The sequence below is a fragment of the Callithrix jacchus genome, chromosome 6 (genome assembly GCF_049354715.1).
Source record: "Callithrix jacchus isolate 240 chromosome 6, calJac240_pri, whole genome shotgun sequence".
Lineage (NCBI taxonomy): Eukaryota > Metazoa > Chordata > Mammalia > Primates > Cebidae > Callithrix > Callithrix jacchus.
In genome coordinates, this window is record NC_133507.1 from 13,814,384 (window position 1) to 13,836,604 (window position 22,221).

General features: G+C 37.0%; 1 protein-coding gene across 29 annotated transcripts in view; it reads right to left on the bottom strand.

Annotated features, from left to right (window-relative positions):
* LOC103793610 (uncharacterized) overlaps positions 1 to 22,221 on the bottom strand; it is a 592,261-nt gene that overhangs the window by 351,090 nt on the left and 218,950 nt on the right. The window contains exon 1 of one of the 29 annotated variants that reach the window (XR_013519264.1): positions 4,767 to 7,325. The exons of the other annotated variants lie outside the window; for them this stretch is intronic. The gene's annotated coding sequence lies outside the window, so the exon portion shown is untranslated. Of the gene's footprint in view, positions 1 to 4,766; positions 7,326 to 22,221 lie in introns of those variants that run through there. 29 annotated transcript variants of the gene reach the window in all.

Here is a 22,221-nt window from a genome sequence, read left to right on the forward strand (position 1 = left end):
TCCTACCAGGAGAAGGAATTTGTCTTTGGTAGTCATAGACACAGCCCCCATGCTCACCTACACTTTATAAAGGGAGAGGAGAAGAAAAGCATGAGTGAAGACAGGCATAAATTATGTTCACTTGTTGGTGGGTGACAGAATGCCAAGAAAAATGAGAATGTTTCCTCAATGAAGTGTGAGGTGAGGTCATCAACTAACAGTCAGGATAATCAGAGGTAGGAGGTTTTTTTTCTTATTATTCTTTTTTTTTTTTTTTGAGACTAAGTCTCACTCTATCTCCCCGACTGGAGTACAGTAGAGAGATTTTGGCTCACTGCAACTTCCACTTCCCGGGTTCAAGTGATTCTCCTGCCTCAGCCTCCTGAGTAACTGGGATTACAGGCACCCGCCACCACGCCCAGCTAATATTTATATTTTTAGTAAATATGGGTTTTCACCATGTTGGCCATGCTGGTCTTGAACTCCTGACATCAAGGGATCTGCTTGCCTCAGCCTCCCAAAGTGCTGGGATTGCAGGCATGAGCCACCCTGCCCAGAGAGATAGGAGTTTTAAGGAGAAAGAAAAGAAATGAAGTAATCATTCAAAGAGGAAGAGCCAGACCACTAAAATACAGAGAAGGCCTGAGCAGTGCCCAGCGCCTGGCTGAATTTTGTGATTGTGTACTTAAGTGGCAGCCATTCAAACTCCTTGTGAAATTTCCCCCAGGAAAATCTCCTTAAAGGGATAGCAAGCAGGAAAAAGGGCTCCTAGTTGGTTTCCTGGAACCCTGACTCTACTACTTGCCTGAGAGAAAGGGAGAGAGGAGAGAGAGAAACAGTGATATTTGCAAGGAGGTGATTATAACTGATGGCCATGGAATGCAAGATAAGATAAAACAAGAAGAGGTGATGGATCCACAGTGGCAAGACCACTGAAACAGAGGTGTTAGTGATGGGAGAAAATTATGGTGCTGGAGGTTGCTGAGCAAATTCAACTGGAAAAACACGACTTGCGTTTGGAGAGCAAGGTTTTTGAATTTGAGATTTAGGAGTGGAGTAGCACCTGCTGATATTGAGGTTTAGGATGTGACCCTGGGATTAGGCAACTGTGACAAATTGGAGTAAAAGATTAACTGGTGATTATGAGATGAGATCAAGAAACCAAGAACTTTGGAGCTAGATGGGTTCATTCTCATGGATATAAAAATTGCTAGAAATACTAAGTAACACTTAAAAGGTGTTTATTATGCATCACTGTTCTAAGTTATACCTTTACTCTGATTCCAAGCATCTCCTAGTATCTAGGAATACCATGAGTCTGCTACTCCTAGTATCATCTCCACTTTACAGCAAAGACAGTTTAAATGACTTTCCCATGGCAACACAATTAGCAATGACAGAGCTGGGCTCAAACAGAGGCTCCAGAACCTGTTCTTGTATTGACCACACTGGATTTTCTAGAATTATAATGATAAGGATGTGGAAAGTAAAATTATAATCTAGGTTCCAAAATTTTTACTGAATTAGAGGGCAAGATCAGGACATCTGTAGGAAAAAAAAAAAAAACAGGGAGAGGGCGAAGAGTCAGTTCAGGAAATTTTATAAGAGCCTGGGGGGATAATGGTAAAAATAAGAGGGACCACAATTTTGCCACTAAAGATTCTGAAAATAAGAAAAAAATATCTATTTTTAAGAGAATGCAGAGGGGACAGTATCCTTAGGATCCATTTCGTTTCTACAAATTCTCACTTATTTGGGTGGATGGGAACTATAGGACATCAGCATTTTTTTCAGTCTCTCCCTGTGGGCTTAATATGCAGCCTCATTTGGGAATAACTGAATAAAGTGAAAGAAAGAACAGAATTTTCTGAAAAATAGAAGATAATTTTCTGGTCAAAAAGTGAGAATTCTAGCAGGATAAGTGGAAATGTTTGAGAAATAAGGAAAGGCAGTCATTAATGTTACTGGTGCCATTGGTATGTGTATCTTTGAATAATTTCCTTTTCATTGCTTGATTTTATTTTGCTTGACAACAATGGTTCAGTCTGATTGCATTATTCTTTTATTGAAGCATCTAAAACTATATTTGGTAGGAAAGAAATGGGTTGTAAATATGTTTTAAAGTAATAAGAAGTTAGGAAATACAGCTTATTATGAACTGGTGTCAAGAGGGTGAGTTTTAATCTATGTAAGCAGTGGTTTGGCGGCTGGGGCTAAGTCTACAATGTCACGTGCTGGTGCCTTTCTCTGAATTTTCCCTTCTCAGATACTATTGCCCCATATAACTGCAAAAACTGACTTTACTTAAACCAAGCTTTATAGAAAATAAATAGAGAATAAAAAGAAGTAAGGGAAGGAAAGAAGAAAGGAAGGAAGGAAAAAGGAAGGAAGGAAGGAAGGACGGAAGGAAGGAAGGAAGGAAGGAAGGAAGGAAGGAAGGAAGGAAGGAAGGAAGAAGGAAGGAAGGAAGAAGGAAGGAAGGAAGGAAGGAAGGAAGGAAGGAAGGAAGGAAGGAAGGAAGGAAGGAAGGAAGATGAAAAGACAGTAATCAAAAGAAGAAATTGAGCAAATCCTTACATGGCAAGACCAAATGGAATGAATTGAATGGCAGTTACAAGCACAGAAGAAGGATAGTCCAAGATTATTCACTGGCCTAATAGGAAGAAATAAGAAATAAAATCAAGCTGTTTTCTGAAACATGACTGCGTGTAGATACAATCAAAGGATATCATTTTATATGTAGTATCTGAAAAACTGATATTCCTTAAAAGAAACAGTTGAAATTAAAATCCTTTCCAAAAGGCTATTAAGAAACATTTTTATGGTCTCTATTACAAATGCCAGTTCATACACTTACTTTTGATTATTTTTTGAGGAATTAATTCTATTGTAAGAATATGGAAATTATAATATCTTGGAAATAGTTACTTGCAGCAGATACCTGTTTGTTTGCAAAATATAAATTCCACTTCTGGGTTCAAAAAATCAGTTGCACAAAAATAGCATGATTTGTCTTCTAAGTAGTGTATGTGTCAGCTGGATGACTATATAAATATGCAAAGGAGACTTGGCCACATGACAGATGACCTAGAGGAAAGTGAAGTATAATCTTGCCTATATGTGGGTTCTACATCCCAATCACACTTGTAGAATAGGGTTCTATTCAGAATTTTGAGAGTAACTGATGAGCTTGAGTACACAGAAGATCACCACTGTAAATATTTTCTTCGTTAGAAGACGAGTTAAAGAAATATAATAATAATTTTCAAAGGTTGGCTGTCTGTTGTGTGCCATCCTAAAAATGGTTGTTAACAATTATTTTGAGAAGGGCAACTTTTAACTGTTTGTTTGAAAGAATGTTCAAATAACTGGAACTTTCCAAAGATAAAATGGACCACTATGGTAGATAATGCATTCCCTTTAACATGAAATACTTATCTCAATTGCAGGTAATCACTTAGATCCACAGACAAAGAGATCTGGGTATCAGTTGGGAAGAAAAAAAAATAACAGCTGACAATTGCTGAGTACTTACTAAACGCCAGGCACTGCTATCTGTACCGTCTCATCCATCCCAATAATCATCCTCTGAGGTTGATGATATTCTTCGTATCTTATGGATACAAACCATAAAGCCCAGAAAATTGCTAGTAAATGACACAGATGGGATTGAACTCCAAACATTTAATAACCATCCTATGCTACTTCTTAAGAAAGTTGCAATGGGAGACTTCCAAGGTCACGTTAAACTGTAATGACCATTGATTTTGGAAGTTACACCTTAGTGGTTTAGAGTAGTGGTCTGTAATTAGACTATGGTTTAAATCTGGAATGAGTTTACGAAGTCATGTGCCAGCACATTTCTTTTGAGTTTTCCTCGCTCAGAGGCTAAAACGAAAAACTGATTTTAATTCAACCAAGATTTATAGAAAAAAATGAAGGAGGAAGGGAGGAAAGAAGAAAGACAGTAATCAAAAGAAGAAATTGAGCAAATCCTTACATGGGAAGAACAAATGGAATGAATTGGATGGCAAGTACAGGCATAGGAAGAAGGATAGTTCAAGATTATTCATGATTATTCATTATTCCTAGTTATTAATAACCAATCTGGAGTGATGTATTTGAACTCTCTGAAGTTTGTTTTCTTCAACTGTAAACTTGAGGTCATAAAGTTTCATTCACAGTATTGTAAGAATTAAATAAGATAATGCATACAGCTTTTAAGCATAATGCCTAACACTAGTTATAACCTTGACAAATAGTAGCTATTTTTAAGTGTTCTAAGACATAAGTTATTATTAGAATGGTATTTTGCACTACATGTTGCAATCCCAAATTTTCTCATTAGAGTATATATTTTTAAATGTACTGGGTTTAGACCAGGTTTAAATCCTCTGTGTGTGAGAATAACCACTTGATTTTATCTTTCAGTAAGGATTTTATCCTTCAGTAACTTTTTCTTCAGTAAGATACCAACTTAAAACAAGTGACAATATTGAAAAAATATTACAGTATGTATAAAAGTATTTATTATCAAGAAGGAATGATGACAGTCAAAAAACAGGTAGTTCACAGAAAAAGAGACACAAATGGTGAACAGATAGGAAATCATGCTTGAACACATTTTAATTTCTTTCCCAACCCACTGAAAAATTATCATCATCATCATCATTGTAATATCTAACTCACTCTCTTATTTATCCTTGACCTCATCTCTTCCTGCAATTACCACTGAGTTTCTCTTTTCCCATTAGAGCAAACTCCTCAAAGGATTTATTCATACTCACTGTTTCACTCCTTAACCTCTCTCTTGCTTTTGAATCAATTCAAATGCAGTATTCTCTGTCTTTTTCTCAGTGTAAAAGAAAAAGTATGTTTTTCCCAGAGTTGCTGACTACCACTTTGAAATCATGGATACAGCTGATTCTACAGAAATCTGAGAAGAAAAGTAAGAGGAAAACTAAGTGCTTAATAACATCATGGAGAATTCAATCTGACTAACTTTAAAGCTCACCCACTTCTAGACATTTCTGTGATCATTTAACCAGTGTGAATTGTTTTGTCTGTTTCCAAGAACACACATGGATGCTAAGTTACCCCCTCTGATAGGGTCTGTGGATGAAAATAAATCCTTGAAGAAGAAGACAACATCTGACAGCTCCTAAGGAGAAAATTTCTAGAGACAAATGTATTTTGGCATGCCATAATACCAGTTAGTATTCAGTCCACATAATTCCTTCAGGTTTGTACTTAAAGAGCACAGGGTAATTCCCATATGAGCCAAGACAACTCAGTGAGAGGTTCAACCAAGATCGGAAAAGGTTTGTGAAAAGCTGAGTAATAGGCTTCCAAAAACATCGGGAAATGTTTTGAATTAAAATACATGATTTCTTTGCTCTAAAATTTAGACTGAAACAATTTTAAGTCCAAGTTGTTAATTTATAATTGATGTGTCAAAAAGTCCTTGCCCTTGCCATTTTCTCCTGATTAATTTAGCCAGTATTTACCCATGACCTGTGTGAGGTACTTGAGACACAATTATGAATAATTGTCCTTATGCATTATTACACGATATAATCGAAAGACAAACACAACAAATATGACTTTTATTTATTTTCAGTGAGGTGAATTAATTTTGGAAGATTGATTTGCAAAACCCTAATTAAAGTTCTTTAACCTTCTTCAGAAGCAGATACTGTAAGCCAATGGTTTAATTAAGATGGTTGGCTTCTTTAAGTTACTTATCAATTATTCTTCTCTTGGCTTTTGTTGACCTGGAGATCCAAAGGGAGAGAGACAGAGGTGAGGGAATGGTGACATAAGTCAGCCTCTATGGGGACCAAACAGAGCTGAAGAAACAGGGAGAAGGAGCCAAAACAGAGTCTGGTGAATCTGCAGAGTCAGAGCAAGCTATGAGACTACTCCACCTTAGGTGTTTTAAACAAACTTGTATTCAGAACATGGAAAGTAATCAGCAGAAGCCTAGATAAAAAATTCTGTCAGAAACCCTGCCAGAGTGCCCATTTTAGGCCATGACCTTGCCTGTGGGTTGACTGAAGCCTTTTTCTCTGCATGTTGCCCCCTTTGTTGTGATAAACAGTTTTTACTTAGCATTTATATATAATTTTTCTTTAGGTACTGTTCTACACAAATGATGCTTTACATTTCTCAAATAATGCTTATATATTTGTACATTTATATAACTGTACATTTTAGAAATGTCATATAATTGTACATTATATAACTGTACATTTTAGAAATGTAAGTTGTTCTGGTTTGTAGTCATCACTCATGAACATCCATTCTCACACAAAAACATATGTTCATGGTAGTTCTAAAGTGGAAAAAGAATCATTACAATGTGACAGGTACTAAAAGGAGGGGTATTTGAGCAGCAGAGACTTGCTTTCAGAAAAGACACATCAAACTCTGTTCTGAAAATTTTTTAAAAATTTCTAATCACTGAAAATTTTCTTAGTATGTCTTACAATGATGATGAAGTTGCTTGAATTGAATTTGGTTCTTTCATGATAACTGAATGCTCTCATTTGCCATAATCTGTAAATTCTTAAAGCCTATACTAAACTTTTGTGCCCAACACAGAATAAAACAAATGGCCATAGCACATAAGGTTATCAATACATTTGAGTATATTTATGTTTGACAGAGTCTGACATCCTGACTTTATGTTTATAGATACTGATGTTTATGTTAACATAATCTATACACAGTAAGTGTGTATTTGGACAGGGCTTCATTACATCTTTTATTGTACCAAAGAAAGTTAATTATGTGGAAAACACAACTTCCTATCTCTTATTTTCTACCATTTCAAGCAATAAAATTATTGTTAGCATTATGTTCACTATTATCTTCAAAAAAACTCACTGGTGGCCACTCTGCTGGTTCTTGCTCTGTGAATTTTAAAAAATCAAACAACACCAAAAAGCAAAAGTTACAGTCCTTACATTAAGGAAGGGCTCTTCTTAGACAGAAGCTCTTAAAATACATCTATTGTGTACAGAAAAGAACAACTAACCACACAGTCTTTGAAATACCAAAGGAGTGATAGAGGTGATAAAGGAGACCATGTCAGAAAAGGAAGAAGCTCATCTTAATTGGATATGTGTATGTAGTTGTGAGAAAGAATCTCAGAGGGGGAAGAATCTTAAAGTGGCCTTCAGAGGATTCATAGACTTTAGATTATGGAAATATGAGGTGTGGGAAAAAAAGAAAGAAGAAAGGAAGACTCTCCCTCTTTCTCTTCCTCTTTCTTCCTCTCCTTTACTTATTTTTTTTTCTTTCTTTCTCAAAAAAAAAAAGAAGAAAGGAAGAAAAGAGAAAGAAAGAAAAGGAAGGAAGAAAGAAAGAAAGGAAGGAAAGAAAGAGAAAGAGAAAAAAGAAAAAGAATGAAAGAAAGAAAAAGAAAAAGAGAAACAAAAAGAAAGAAAGAAAAAAGAAAAAGAATGAAAGAGAGAAAGAGAAAGAAAGAGAGAGAGAAAGGGAGGAGGGAGGGAGGGAGGGAAATGAAGACTAGAGCTATTCACTTCCACTTGGGAAATAGAAGGAAATGGAGACTAATTTCCAAGGAATTAAATCAGCAGCTGAACAACACAAGAATCTTACTTTTCTTTAATGCCATCAAACATCTGTGGACACAAATAAATTCAAAAGAACCATACCTCAGAAAGACAAGCCTTTTCTAAATGAGTAAAAAATACAGGACACATTCAAAGCCAGGGGTCAGTTGTGAAAAGTTGGGGCCAGGTGGGCTGATGAGCAAAGTTGTCGGAAAAGAACACTGTGTGCTTAGACTAGAAGAAACAAACCAGACATTCTAATAAATTCATGGGATGCCTTGGCAGAGTGGATCTGCAGGAGCCCCAAAGGCAAAGAGAATCTTCTCAGTCAAGTCACTTACAAGGGAATTTAGATAATTAAGCTGAGACTAGGAGTGGAGGGAGGAAGATTTCACAGCCTTATGGTCTCAGGGTTGTCAGAATCTCAGTGTCCTGATATCTTACTGGGATCCCACCATCACACAGCTTCACAGACCTCTGTGCTTCAAGGAAATGGTAAATATAGACTATTTTCTTTGTTTTATTAAATTACTAAAAGTCAAAAGATATTCAAAAGATTGATTAAAGAAAAAATCATAAAGTATTATGGGTCTTATAATAGGCGTAGGTAAATGGTATGATAAAAATAGCACAAAATGTGGTAGAAAATGTAAATGAAATTATACTATTATAAGATCATTTCATTGGAGAGAATAGTATTAAGCTAAGTCAAGAAAGACTGTGATAAACTGAAATGTACACTACACTGTAATCTCTAGAGCAACCACTAAAGTAATAATGCAAAGAGGCATGGTACATATATACCATGGAATACTATATAGCCATGAAAAAGAATGAGTTCATGTCCTTTGCAGGGACATGGATGAAGCTGAAAACCATCATTCTCAGCAAACTAACAAAAGAACAGAAAACCATACACCAAATGTTCTCAGTCATAAGAGAACACATGGGAACACATGGACACAGGAAGGGGAACATCACACACTTGGACCTGTTGAGGGGTATGGGACTAGGGGAGGGATAACATTAGGATAAATACCTAATTTAGATGATGGGTTGATGAGTGCAGCAAACCACCATGGTACGTGTATACCTATGTACCAAATCTGCACGTTTTATACATGTATTTCAGAACTTAAAGTATAATAATAATACGGGCAATAGATGAGATAGAATGGAATATTGAAAATTATCATATGGATCCCCAAATAAAACAAGAGGAGAAAAGAAAACACAACAGAAAAACAGAACAAAGAAGAAGCCAGTAGCAAAATATTAGACTTACATACATATGAATAAGTAAATCAAATGTAGGGTGAAATACACTCCATGTAAAAAATTGAGCATTTTCAGAATAAATTTTTTTAAAGACTCAAAGAAATATCCTTTATAAGAGATGCACTTAAACATCAAACAACACATAGATTGAAAAACTTTTTAATGAGAAAAAATATACCATGGAGCCTGTAATCCAAGCACTTTGAGAGGCTGAGGCAACCGGATCACCTGATGTCAGGAGTTTGAGACCAGCTTGGCCAACATGGTGAAACCCCACCTTTATTAAACATATAAAAATTAGCCAGGTGTGTTGGTGGGTGCCTATAATCTCAGTTACTCAGGAGGCTGAGGCGGGAGAATCATTTGAACTTGGAAGGTGGGGGTTGCAGTGAGCCAAGATTGTGCCACTGTACTCCAGCCTGGGTGACAGAGTATGTTGGCCAGGCTGATCTTGAACTCCTGACATCAGGTTATCCGCCTGCCTTGGCCTCCCAGAGTACTGGGACCGTAGGCATAAGCCACCTCATCTGGCCTCTTAAATTTTAAGTACACACTACATTAATATGATGTATTATGGATAGCCACATGCTATACATTAGGTTCCCAGAACTTATTTATCTTTATACTAATGTTAGTACCCTTTTACTAATATCTCCCTTTTCCCTATTTTCCAGCTCCAACCACCTTTCTGCTCTCTGTTATTATGAATTTAACATTTTTTAGATTCCTCACATAAACAAGATCATGCAGTATTTGTTGTTCTGTGTCTGGCATATTTCACATTATGATGTTCTCCAGATACAACCAGATGAATTTTTCCCTTTTAAGGCTGAGTAATATTCTACTCTGTGTGTGTGTGTGTGTGTGTGTGTGTGTGTGTGTGTGTGTGTGTAGTATTATTTATGTGGTATGTGTTTGTATTTTTCTGCTGACACCAAGTCACTCCTTGGTATCAGCAGAAGATTGGTTCTAGGACTCCCTGATGATACCAAAATCCACTAATATGCAAGTCCTTTTAAAATGATGTAGGTATTTGCATATAAACCTATGCATATTGTCTCATATACTTTACATCATCTTTACATTACTCCTAATACCTAATACGATGTAAATGCTTTGTTAATAATTATCCTATTGCATTTTTATTTGTACTATTTGTATAGCCATATTGTTATTTTATTAATTTGATCTGGTGTTGATTAAATTTGTGGATGCAGAACCTGAGGATACTATGAACTAATTGTGTATACTTATTATGTATTCTTATCTATTCATCTGGGCAAGGACAGTTAGGTTGCTTCCATATCTTACCTATTGTAAATTATGTGAATACGGGAGTGTGTACCCCTTTTTGAAGTAGTAATTTTATTTCCTTTGGATATACACCCAGAAGTAGAACTGCTGGATCATATGGTCATTCCACTTTTAATATTTTGAGGAACCAATTTTGTTTATGGTGAGGATTCTCTGATGTCAAGTTTCTTGCTATGTCCTCACACAAACTTTTCTCCAGCATGGTGTGTATGGGGGATGGGTGGGAAGTTAAAGAGCTCTCTAGTTTCTCTTCTTATGATCCTATGGGGTCAGGGCCCACCCTTCTGACCTCATTTAACTTAGGGGTTCCTTCTCCATAAATAGTCACACTAGGGATTAGGGCTTCAATGTGTAAACTTTGGTGAGGACATAAATATTGAGTTCAAATAATAACACCCCCTCTATGTCAAAATGTAAGATATAAAATTAAAATATACAAACACACACACGTATGTAAAGGGTGTGTGACTACTTTCAAATATTTAAAAGAGAATAAAATACCAATATCACATAATATATTTCATAGAATAGGAAATATAGAAAACGTACTAACTTGGTATGTGAGTTTAGCATAACCCAACTCCAGAATATTAAGAAATAAAATATAACAATATATAAAAATGATAATATATTACATGCAAACATGATTTGTTCCAGGAATGCAAGGTTGGTTCAACATTCATAAGTTAAATTCACCCATTTATTTTATTTTGTTAATAAAATAAAGGCAAAAATGACATGATTATCAAAAGAGAGGCAGAAAACCTTATTTGACAAAAGCTAAATATTTGCTCATTTATGATGAATACTCTCAGAAAAGTGGGAATATCCTCAATCTAATAACAAGATAGCTACAAAGAAATTTCACTTAGTGTTTAGTGTTTCCATCTAAGATCAGAAACAAGATAAGAAAGTTTTAATTTTATCCCTTTTATTGTATTTTTCCTGAAAATTCACCAGTGTAATAATAAATAAATGGCATATAGATCTATTTTTTTTAAGTAAAGCCATCATTATTCACAAACAAGATTTTTACATAAGGAATCCTAAGGAAACTACCCTCTTCCCCAAAAACAATACATAAAGTTAATTAGAGAAGACTGGCTTCCTTGCTCCTCAGCTTGCAGATGGCCTATTGTGGGATCTTGTGATTGTGTGAGTTAATACTACTTAATAACACTCATAAGTAGAGAGAGAGAGAGAGAGAGAGAGAGAGATAGATAAAGTTCTATTGTTAGTTCTTCCTATCTAGAGAACCCTAAGTAATACAGGTAGTATATTTGTTTCAATTCATGAACCTGCATTAACCCATCACTATTACCCAAAGTCCATAATTGCAATTAGGTTTCATTCTTGGTGAGGTATATTCTATGGGCTTTGACAAATGTATAATGACATGCATCCATCAGGGTAGTATCATACTGAATAATTTTATTGCTTTAAAAATTCTCTTTGCTATGCTTATTCATCCCACTCTCCTCCCAGCCTCTAGCAACCACCGATCCACCTACTGTCTCCATAGTTTTGCCTTTTCCACAATTTCATATACTTGGAATCACACAGTCTGTACCCTTTTCACATTGGCTTTTGTCACTTAGTAATATGCACTTAAGTTTCCACCATGTCTTTACATGCCTTGATAGTTCATACTGAATAGTATTCCATTGTTTAAATGTGTCATGATATATTTATCCATTCATCTCCTGAAGGACATCTTGGTTGCTTCCGAGTTCTAGCAATTATGAATAAAGATGTTATAAATATCTATGTTCATGTTTTTTGTGTGTACATAAGTTTTCAATCCATTTGAAAAATGTCAAGGATTACAATTGCTAAATCATACAGTAACAGTATGTTTAATTTTGTAGGAAACTGTAAAAGTGTCTTCCAAAGGAGCTGCACAATTTTGCATTCCTACCAGCAATAAATGAGGGTTTCTGTTGCTCTACATCCTCACTAGCATTTGGTGTTACAGGTGTTTTAGATTTTGGTCCTTCTAATAGGTATGTTGACTAGATGTTTTTAACTTTCATTTCCTTTCATTTTTATATCATCAAAATGTACTTTAAATTAGAAAACATTTTCTAGTTATTGTAACAACTCATGAAATCACTAAATAGTACCAATATGGTTTGGCTGTGTCCCCACCCAAATCTCATCTTTAATTACCATCTGTTGTGGGAGGGACCTGGTGGGAGGTAATCGAATCATGGGGGCAAGTCTTTCCCTTGCTTTTCTTATGATAGTGAATAAGTCTCATGCGTTCTGATGGTTTTAAAAAGAGTAATTCCCTTGCACAAGCTCTCTCTCTTTCCAGGTAAGACATGACTTGCTCCTTCTTGCCTTCTGCCATGATAGTGAGGCTTCCCCAGTCACATGGAACTGCAAGTCCAGTGAAACCTCTTTCTTTTGTAAATTTCCCAGTCTTGGGTATGTCTTTATCAGCAGTGTGAAAAATAGCTAATATAGTAAATTGGTACCAGTAGAGTGGGATGTTACAGAAAAGATACCCCAAAATGTGGAAGTGACTTTGGAACTGGGTAAAAGGCAAAGATTGAAAGAGTTTGCAGGGCTCAGAAGAAGACAGGAAAATATGGGAAAGTTTGGAACTTCCTAGAGACTTGCTGAATGGCTTTGACAAAAATGCTGATAGTGATATGAACGATAAGATCCAGGCTGAGGTGGTTTCAGATGAGATGAGAAACTTGTTGGAAACTGGAGGAAAGGTGACTCTTGTTGTGTTTTAGCAAAGAGACTGGTGGCATTTTGCCCCTGTCCTAGAGATCTGTGGAACTCTGAACTTGAGAGATAATTTAGGATATCTGATGGAAGAAATTTCTAAGCAGCAAAGCATTCAAGAGCTTACTTGGGTCTGTTAAAAGCATCCAGTTTTAAAAGGGAAATAGAGCATAAAAATTCAGAATATTTGCAGCCTGACAAGGCATTAGAAAAGAAAATCCCATATTCTGAGGAGAAATTCAAGCCAGCTGAAGAAATTTGCATAAGTAACGAGGATCCCAATGTTAATCCCAAAGACAATGGGTAAAATGTCTTCAGGTCATGTCACAGGTCTTCATGGCAGCCCCTCCCATCATAGACCCAAAAGTCTAGGAGGAAAATGTGGTTTTGTGGGCCAGGCCCAGGCTTCCTGTGCTGTATGCAGCCTAGGGACTTGATGCCCTGCATCCCAGCTGTTCCAGCCATGGCTGAGAGGGCCAATGTGGAGCTCAGGCCATGGATTGAGGGTTCAAGCCTCAAGTCTTGGCAGCTTCCACATGGTGTGGAGCCTGTGAGCGCACAGAAGTCAAGAATTGAGGTTTAAGAATCTCTGCCGAGATTTCAGAAGATGTATGGAAATTCCTGGATGTCCAGGAAGAACTTTGCTGCAGATTCAGGGCTCTCATGGAGCACCTCTGCTAGGACAGTGTGGAAGGGAAATGTGGGGTCAGAGCCACCACACAGATTCCCTACTGAGACACTGCCTGTTGGTGCTGTGAGAAGAGGGCCACTGTCCTCCAGACCCCAGAATAATAGATCTGCAGCTTGCATTGTGTGACTGGAAAAGATGCAGAGACTCAACGCCAGCCTAGGAAAGCAGCCAGGAGGGAGGCTGTACCCTCAAAGCCACAGGGGCAGAGTTGCCCAAGACCATGGGAATTCACCTCTTGCATTGGCATGACCTGGATATGAGACATGGAGTCAAAGGAGATAATTTTGGAGCTTTAAGATTTGACTGTCTGCGGAATTTCAGACTTGAGTGGGCACCTGTAGCCCCTTAGTTTTGGCCAATTTCTCTCATTTGAAATGGCCGTATTTACCCAATGCCTGTACCTCCACTATATCGGGAAGTAGCTAACCTGATTTTAATTTTACAGGCTCATAAGTGGAAGGGACTTGCCTTGTCCCTATTTAGACTTTGGACTATGGACTTCTGAGTTAATGCTAAAATGAGTTAGGATTTTGGGGCACTGTTGGGAAGGCAGGATTGGTTTTGAAATGTGAGATATCGGAGGAGCCAGAGGTGGAATGATATGGTTTGACTGTGTCCTCATCCAAATCTCATCTTGAATTCCCATGTGTTTTGGGAGGGAGCAGGTGGGAGGAACTAAATCATGGGGCAAGTCTTTCTTGTGCTGTTCTCCTGACAGTGAATAAGTCTCAAGAGATCTGATGGTTTTAAAAAGAGGAATTCCCCTGCACAAGCTCTCTCTCTTTCCATGTAAGACATGAATTGCTCCTCCTTGCCTTCTGCCATGATAGTGAGGCTTTCCCATCCACATGGAACTGTAAGTGTAAGTCCAATTAAACCTTTTTTTTTTTTCATAAATTGCCCAGTCTCAGGCATGTCTTTATCACCAGCATGAAAATAGACTAATACAAGTACCATATATAATTATTTCCAAATATGCATGTCTTTAACATTTGCTTTTCCAACATTTTAAATTTAAATACAACCTCCTTTCTAATGATCTCATCCCAAATCTTTTTTTTTCTTTTTCAACCTCAAAAAACCCAGGATTTCCTCATCTCATTTCTGTAACTCAACTTTCAAGCTTCAGTCTTCTTCTCTTGATGCTACCTTCAATCTCTTTTCCTCAAGCAAAGTAATATATCTTTGCTCTGCCTACTCAAAATGTGCAAACCTCCATCTCACTGTGAAGTCATCAAAAGCCATGACAGTCTCATTCTGACTTGTCATTAATTATACCCATAGGTGGGCCAGTTTTGTTAAAACTTGAAGCTTCAACAATTTGGGGAGTCTTCTTAAAAAATAATATAGCATCAAATATGATGTGGAATATTTATTTTGAATGAGAAAATAAGTCACAACAAACAGTATACTTAAAAAGTTAAATGGTCCAAATAACACAAACAAAAAATTAGCATAATAAATTTCAAGTTAGGAGTCTGTCATCTCTAGAACACTTTAGTGCCTCTTCATATGACAATTTACCTCTCTTTCTACAGAGAAATTTTAAAAAATAATTTAGTTTTTCTTTTCAATGTGGTGAAAAATGTTTTTACATTATTGAATGTTTAACAGACATTTTAAACTTCCCAACTCTCATGATTAGCAATTTCATATTAAGGTTTAGAATTATTGTCAAACTTGAGGAAACTTTTCTTATCTCTTTTCATTTATGAGCTATGAGATTTCAGAGAATTTCAGTTTTTCTGGAGGAGGGATATATTCTTTGACATCACCCATTAGCAAGGAGTTTGCCTCCAAGGGAAGTGAAGCACCATTTATAGCTTTTTCAATGTGAATGTTTGATGTCAAATCACCAAATATAATTTTTTTCCAATGGATTGATGTGGTTTGCAAATTTTGGTTATTTATTAGAGCATATTTGGAGCTATTCTTACACTGGGATTGCTAGCAATAAATTAATAAGGCATAAAAGTAACAGTGAACCATATAACTTTATTCCCATAAAGCCAGACTAAACCAGACTAAATGAATTCCCAAGGAAACTTCTATAACATCTTCAAAATGTCAAGGCCACTGCAGTGTGTTATTTACATAAGGAAAAATATGAAAAGGGCACAATCAGAGAAGAAAGCAAGAAAAGTCTTAACTCATTACATTTAACTTATCTTTTGCAAATTTTGCAACATCAGATGCAAACACATTGCTTGGGCCCCTCTCTGGGCTTTCCAAAGCTTTAACAAGTGAGAGGATCGAAGGCTTAAGCTTTATCAGTACCAATTAGCCTCTGATTTTTGCCTATGTCTATGTGTTCATCTACATTGTCATCTATACACATACTAAAAAAAAATCTATATTTTCATCCATATTTATGTTCCATAAATCGTCTCCTAACCAGCACAGTGCCCTATGCCTAAAATAGTTTCTGACTTATGGTAAGCACAAGATAGGAGCTCTTAGAACTAGTTGGATTGGACTGAATTTAATTGACAACGTGTAAAAAATTTAATTGGGTTGGTTCTTATCATTTTTATGCCTTATGGCAAAATGAGAAGAATACAGCATGCTTTAGCATTGCTTACTATATTTTTTAAAACTGAAATGTTACTTTACCTCCTTGAGATTCTGTTTTCTAACCTGCAAAACGGGGAAAATAATACTATACAAGAGTCTGCCAATTATCTCCCAATATTCATTCTTGCCTTCTACTGTAGAAAGAGATACCCTGGTTTTAGCTGGGCATGTGGCCACCCAGAATAAAAGTTACAATGCCCAGACTCTCTTGCCATTAATTCAGATGAATGAGATGTAAATTGTCATGTGGTGATTTCCCAAACTTTCTGAAAAGAAAGATGACAGACGTCTTGCCTCTTTGTCTTTTCCTCTATCTTGATGCTTAGAATGTGCATGAGATGCTAGAGCTCTACTTACCATCTTGGACTAGGAGGCAGAGGACCACAGTCTAGGGGGAGTGGAATAATCAGATGAAAGGCTTCTAATCTGGCATGACTTTGAGGAGCAAAGCCACCATGTCAATTCTCGGCTGCCTACCTCTACATATTAAATAAATTGCTATTATTTTGAGCTTCTGCTACTTGTGCTGAATTTAATGCAAATGGTTGCACTGCAGGTTTTGTGAAGGCTCTCTATGCAAGGGACCTATCACAGTGCCTGGCAAAGCATCACTGTCTATTACAGCAGCTGTTTAGCATTCTCTTATCTGGATATTTTTGCTTGCCCCATGAAGCAGCTCTCAGAAGTCTTATTACATTCCTGGTGCTAGCTAGTAAATAGTTTCATTCTTTAAGTTTCTAAAAATAAGCTTTCTCAATGTCATCTATGTATTAAATTCTGCAGCCTTATCTCCTTTGCAAATTCTTAGGAGAAGAATCTATCAGGATGGGATTCATATTTTCCTGCTGTGTAGACTTTTAAGAATGTACTGGTGTGTAATTTTTCCCAGCATATAATTTTTATCCTGCTTTCTATTTTTTTCATCTTGCTGCTGTCAACTCTAACTTGGAAAACATCTTTAAATAGATATTTGGAGCAAAAAAATAAATAATAAAAGGATTGTGCTTAAAAATATTATGGTATCTGTTTACAAAGTTTACAAATTGACCAAATATTTATCCTTTTAATAGAGGCCTATGGAGCTGGATTGCTGAAAAATTATGCCTGAATCTCCATAAAACTGAACTAGTAGGGAAAATGGCATTATTCTTTTTCCCCAAAAAGTGACCTTTATTCATATTGTTTTTTTTATAATGGAAGAGATTATATACGTTTTCATTTCCACCTTCCCAAATCCCCAGTTTTTATGAAAGTTTTCCTTAGCCCATGCGACATATTATTTATTTCCTCTTGGAAATCTTGTTTGGCTTCATTATCTTGCCAACTTCTTTTGATCTTGACTTATAGCTCTTTCCCACTAAAGATGCAAAATGCAGATAGAGTCTAAGACAGAAGAGTGATTTTTCCAGAAGCAAAGGAATGGTAAGGAAACTGAGGTCCCAGCCTTTTGGGAGTTGGCTCCTTCTTCAATTACAGCCCTGCCTCTTCCCTCCTAGGGAGCCCTGCGCGATAGACTTGTTAGGGAGCACACAGGGTAGCATCAGCTCAGGAAGGGCCCCAAAATTAATCTCGCTGGGTACATTAGGAAACACTTCGCTGACATTTGCTGTCCCTGTCAGCCCTAATAAAGAGATTTTTACCTGTATTTGCCTATTCAACACTTCAGCCCCTCAGCCAATTTTGGAAATTATTTTTGATTTATGGCTCTCTCTCAGGCGGGTGTCACCTTGCCTGTCAATTATGCCTTAAAGCAAATGCTAAGTGAATGCTGGCTAGTAAAATTAATAAGGGAAACCTTTACTCAAAAACCCAGAAAGAGGCTTGTAAAGGGGATCATTCAACCAGGCAGTAACTCAGTGGCTGCCTGTGATATTTATAAGCGAGACAGAGGTATGTGGAGACTTCAGTCACACACAGAAAGGAGCAGCACTTTTCTCCGCAAGTATTTAAGGTCTAGCCACTCTGAAGAACACAAAGACCGTCATGATGAAAGTCCATTGGTTCCAATCTCCTCAGATGGGACCTGAAAACGTTTTCTTCCAGTTTGTAAATATACACTGTTCAATTTCACTACAAATCTGAGAAACGAAAACCATATAGTTCTAATTATTTTAAAGCTTTCCAACATAAATAAGTGTCCCTTGTTGTATACGGTTTTTACATATTTGATACTAGATAAATTACTGCTAGTAAGTACATGGATGAATGAATGAATTAATTAATTAATTAAGCAAGTTCATATAATCTTGGGGGACCCTTATTCTCGCTATGTTTACAGCAACCTGGCCCACTCACCTCGTCCCTCTGTACCCTTCAGCCTCCTGGCATTCTCTGTGATCCTTACTTTTCTACTCCAGGTCCTTTGCACATTCTTCAGCTTCTACCAGGAATGTTCTGTCTTAGCCTCTTTCCTTGAAGAGCTCAAACTCATCCTTCAGGCCTTAGTTCTAACTGTGCTCACCCAGAGAAATCTTCTTAACCTATATGAGTTGTCATTTTTAATCTCCCTTTCCTTTTGCTTCGAGGCACTTATCACATTGAGTCATTGTGCATTCATTTGTGAGGTTATTGACTTGGTACTTGCTGCCAAAACTAAAGTTTAAGCAAGAGGATAGGCTCTCTGGTTCTTGTTTAGTTCTATCTGCACCCCCAAAATACAGCACAGTTCTGGCGCATAATAGACTCTCGAAAGATACCTGTTAAATAAATGTGTGATGAATGAAGGATGACTCTTTTAGCAATTTAGGTTATTACATTCCTCATCCTAGGCTGAGTGCACAATGCTCTCCAATACATTAAATTTCCCTCTCCCCCTCCCCTCAGCCTATGAGAATAGTTGAGAATACTCTCAACAGATTATTTGAATACTCCCTAGGGGTCAAGAAAAGAAAGAACAAAAAGAGAGAGATTTTAGTACATGGCTTTTGCCTGGAAGGCAAGGAAGAAAAATATAACTTTATAAAACTTTATTAATTCATTCATCGGATACTCATTTTAGTTATTGATCACCTACTATGTACAAAACGTTGTTAGAGATACTGGTGATGACGGAGAACAAAATGAAATTTGTCTCTTCCCAGGTGGAGATTATTAATGGGTGCTGCTGAGTGCAAATTCTGAATTAATTCATTTCCTCGGGACCTGTGGTTTATTCTTGGTCCTCCCAGTTACATTTTTAGGTTGGAAATGCACCCCCTAAAATTGAGAAAACTGTGCTCTCGGGCAGGCCAGACTGAAACTAAGACAATGATAATCATGTTGATGAATCAAGCATCGGTGGTGCTGGAGGAGAGTGGAAAGATCATTTTCTTTCACCGCCTCACAGGAGAATTAAGGTCCTTGTTCCCTAATGCTGTTTCATCCACATGAGCTGCAAAGAAACTTCAACTTATTAAGAGCAATGATTGATAAGAATCTTGAAGTTGCTTATAATGTCCTGGAGAATATACTGTGTTACAATTGCTAGTTTTTCCTGTTAAATCATTGTAATGATTTCTCAGAGTGAATAAATAGATCTGTAATGTATATGATTATTTGCAGAATCAATTTCAAACGTAATCTTTATACGTTCTAATCAGAAGCATGTAGGATTAAACTTGTGAGTCCTTTTTTATGATCTCGTAACACCTAGAACTCCCTTGCTGACCTTGTTATATAGAGAAAAAAATTCATGGGATTTGCATTGAACAGTTCTGACATCAAATCCAGATTCCACTATTTTATATTTCATGACTCAGGGATAATTCCACCTGACAGAGCGATGGGAGGGACACAGTACTGGTTAAGAGCACAGATTTTGGAACCAAATTTCTGGGTTCTAGGCTTGCTCTACCACTTTTTACCTTTGTTATCATTCAAGTTGCTCCACAACTCTGAGTTCCTCATCTGACATAGGTAGTGATGATGATGTCTTCTCACAAGGTCATTAACGCAGATGATATTTTAAAGCACTTAGAACACAGCCTGGAAAGTGGTGACTATTCAATAAATGGTAGCTATGTAACTACTAGTCAGGGATCTTGATTTCAAGTAATGGAAACTGATGTTAGTTAACTCTAGTGGAAAGGAGCTTGTTGAAAAGGTATTTATTTGTCACAGATTCAAGGGGAAGGCTGTCAAACCTGAGTTCAGAAAGGGACAAAAGCAGCCAAGGCACAGCCAAGCCACTGCCAGGGAAAGGGTCCCCTAAAGTTCACCTCTACTTGTGGCATCCTCAGAATACAGGAGTTATGCCTTGGAGCTCAGTGGCAGCTTCCCCTGGTCATCTCTAACCATGTCAGTCAGCTGCCTGTCCTAAGATGGTTGGCATTTCCAGGCAGAAGTGTCTTTCTGGAGGGGCTTCAGCCACATGGTACACTCCAGGTGACCAGGACTGACAGCCAAGTTTTATGAGCCACTCTCCCCCTCTTGCATAGTGCTGGTATTACCATTCTTCTATCTGAAGCTGAGAAAGCTGAGGCATAAAGAGATGATGTAGCTTACTCAGCTATCAAATGGCAGAGCAGCCCATCAAGAATTCAAATGCAGGACCAAGAACTCCAATACCATATTCTTTGCACTGCACTGTGCCCCCAAAGTTGGGATCTATGTCTTACATTTTATATTTGCCATGAGGCTAAGTATCCTCATTCAATGTAAGCAAATTAAATTGTGACCTATTCAACTTTCTCACCGGGCCATCTCCCCATCACAGATTAATCTGGATTTATATAGTTTTGCCTATGATCAATGCATTTTCGAAGGGAAAGGAATTTGGATATAGATGCAAAGAAACAGATATACAGATAGCCATTCAATTATTATAAATCATGAGAGGAAGTTTGTGTGCTCATATCCTTCTCATTCTGGATCAGAGAGGTTCTAAGGATAGGTTTTAAACATTTGGAGCAGGTTTATTTGCCTGAACATAAAATACTAACATCTCTTCCCTCCCTAGAAAAGAATTTTTAAGTTGAGCCCCTGCGAATCAGCAAATTTCCATCTGGGGTCCATCTCTTTCACAGTTGCATCTTTTTATTCCAGAACTATTAAGATTGAGTGTAAAACTGCACAATTAATAAGCAAAGTCTTGGAATGACACAGAGTAATAGAATGTTCTATTTTTGTATATTCCCGGAATCACAGATTTCATTTTGTGCTCAGCCTTATTTGTCTACAAAATCCAAAGCTTTGGAAAAACATACCTATGGAGAGCAATTTCTCAGCTTCTTGGCACTGTAAGACTACAAAATCTCAGCAAGTATGTGGTTGTTAGACCCCACAGAACATGAAAAAATAAGAGAGAATAAACCCTCCAATTTATATAAAGCTTTAGATTAGACATCTCTTAGTTGTCAGATATACAAAATAGCCAAAGCCTTAGAATATCTTGCTTTGTTGTTGTTGAGTGTTGGTTCATTTTAGTCTTTTTTAAATAATGTATCTGTCCCCCTAAGACTCTGGAAAGAGTATCATTTTCACTGTTTCATTTGAAGGGAAACTGAAAATCAGAAAGATTTTGTAGTAAATTCAATTCTAGTACTTATGTGGCTCAGACTTGATTTGAGTTTGTCTCTCTTACATAAAGCTTTATGTGTCCATATGCTCCATGCACACACGTACATGAAGAGCAATAACAGGGCTATCTAGAATTGAAAGATGTTATCTCTCCCTACACATTTATGCAGTAGGGAAGATCAAAGGAAATGAAAAAAGGAAAAGGGGAAGGAAGGATCAGATATTAATGGCAAATTAGTAAGAGGTTGAGGGAAGAAGAGGAATTGGGAGAAAATGACATTCCATTGGAGAGTGTATGTGAAGCTTATCACTCAGGGACGATGTTTTCTCAGTGTGAACATTTTAAACTATTTCTACATGCCCCATGTTGCTTGTCAGCAGAGACATGAAAGGGATAAATGTAACCCTTGGGGTTTCACAGCTTTGCACTTTGAAGAAATCAGCAATTCTTCTCCAGTTATCAAAACCCAGTATTTCTTGAGGTGATGGATGCAGTATTCTTTGGAATTACTCAAGTGGAGGTAGCAAATGCTCAAATAAATTGGGGGTCTTTAAAAACTGAAATCACAA